Below are 1960 nucleotides of genomic sequence, written 5' to 3'. Positions count from 1 at the left end.
AGGTGAGAGAAGAAAAGCAAAAATACAGTGATGGGGAAAAAACAGGAGGACAAAGGTATAGAGAATCTTCATTGTCAGTAGCAACTAAATAAGTTTCCAGAATATAAATATTAAAAACTATATGAATGTTATTATAAGTAAAATACGAATGTAAGCATGTGAGGAGGATAATGTATAATTATAAAAATTATTGTGTTAGCAGTAGTAATATGGATGACTTTTGAATTACTTTGCCCTAACATGGTTTTGCTACCTTTACGTAAAAATAAATTTTAAAAATTTTGTCATTAAGTCATCATCACAACTTCATACTTAAATTGGGGGTGTGGGGGGGTGGGAATCATCATTCAAAAAGTCAAAGGAGTTTAGCTTCCTTTTATTACCTGAAATTCAACCTTGTTGTGCAGCTAAAAAAGTCCCGTTGATCTTGTGAAGGACAAAGAAGCAGAAGGGCTCCCCTAGGATGGCAAGCAGTTTCCTAAAGATTAAACTCAATCATTTAAAAATTGCAAAAAGGAAGCCAGGGTGGATTTTGAAGCACAGATTTACCTAATGCCCTTTGGCAGCACAGACTCAAGTTTCAAGGGCAATGTTCAAGACAAGGCACAGCTTTTTCTTGGCGTTATATTGCACTGCCAATATTTACATTCTACCATTTTATGCTTTTCAATGCACTTCTATTAATAGAACCTGCCTAGTTTGCTCTTATATGTCAATATGTTTATAGCTCAAAATATACTCAAAGTATTTTAAAAGTCAGTTCCTGGTCTTGATTTGTGGAATAAATATACTACACTTTTAATCATTAAAATAACACCTTGAAAATTTTGTTGTTAAAGAATAGATTCATAGGATCATGCATGCTGTGAGATCTTTACTTAAAGACAAAGAAAGCTGTACATATATGGTAATTACCTATTCAAAATGTTAATTATTTGTTACATTATTTCTCAAAAGGTTATCATTAGTCAGATGATGATGTTTGTTTTCCCCCTCCCTGCCCTCTTCCAACTATCTCAGTATGCAATCAACACGTGCCTCCCACTGGAGCCAAACACTGAGGTCTGGACATGACCCCCACTAGATGAAGTGGACTGAAGTCTAAATGTCTTCATCTGTGTTCTTAGCACCACAAAAGCCATCCTCCGGATTCTTATGCAAACCTCAGAAGAGGAGAAAACCCCCATGCTAGATGAGGTTGAATTTCCTGCCTTCAACCCATCAAACCATGCAGGATGAGGAGGGCTCAGTCAGAACTAAGACCACATATTAAAATTTTAACGTGATTTTCTGACCCAGTCAAATTTATGAGGTAAGGTTCATACTAGCTACCTTCTTTTCATAATAAAGTCTGAACAATATAAATCGTACTACTTAGAGAAGACAGAGATGTAATAGGTCATTCTTCAGAAACGCAAATGTGTGTTTGATTTACATGATTTCTATGCCAAACAGAGAAGTATGTGAAAACAGCAAGGTAAAATGTGCAAGCTGCAATAAAAGTTTTGTGGTTTAGCTGGAGAATGCCATATCAACAGGGAATCATGATTTTAGTTTTTCAATTGCCCCCAAGGTCATTTTCACTATTGATGAGGCCTAAGATGTCTGTAAAGAGGAGTCATTGCAGTTAATGTATTTGTCTGGCAAACTTTTTGTCAGCAAATTCCCCACTACCTTGAAAATGTCACTAATTACTCTTTGCTTAAGACACTAGAAAAGTGGTTCCCAACGTGGGGCACACACCCCACAGGGGGGCAATTTGGTTTTTAAGGGGGGCAATTCGAGAATGAGTTACTAACAATGAATTTTTTTGCATTTCTTATGGTTCTAGGAGCTTCATATACAGTATATAAATACATATTGTGACAAATTTATGCATTTCAGTTATCTATTATACTAGAGGCCCGGTGCACGAAATTCGTGCACGGAGGGGGGTTGTCCCTCAGCCCAACCTGTACCC

At 36.7% G+C, this 1960-nt stretch overlaps 1 long non-coding RNA gene across 1 annotated transcript; it reads left to right on the top strand.

Moving 5' to 3' along the window:
* Nucleotides 1–843: 843 nt before the first annotated feature.
* LOC114234163 (uncharacterized) lies at nt 844–1419 on the top strand. Its single transcript, XR_003620368.2, has 2 exons — nt 844–907; nt 1021–1419. It is a non-coding gene; the product is annotated as an uncharacterized LOC114234163 (long non-coding RNA).
* Nucleotides 1420–1960: the final 541 nt, after the last annotated feature.

Source organism: Eptesicus fuscus, chromosome 7, assembly GCF_027574615.1.
Source record: "Eptesicus fuscus isolate TK198812 chromosome 7, DD_ASM_mEF_20220401, whole genome shotgun sequence".
Lineage (NCBI taxonomy): Eukaryota > Metazoa > Chordata > Mammalia > Chiroptera > Vespertilionidae > Eptesicus > Eptesicus fuscus.
The sequence above is the reverse complement of the archived record's forward strand: the minus strand, read 5'-3'. Positions and strand labels throughout refer to the sequence as shown.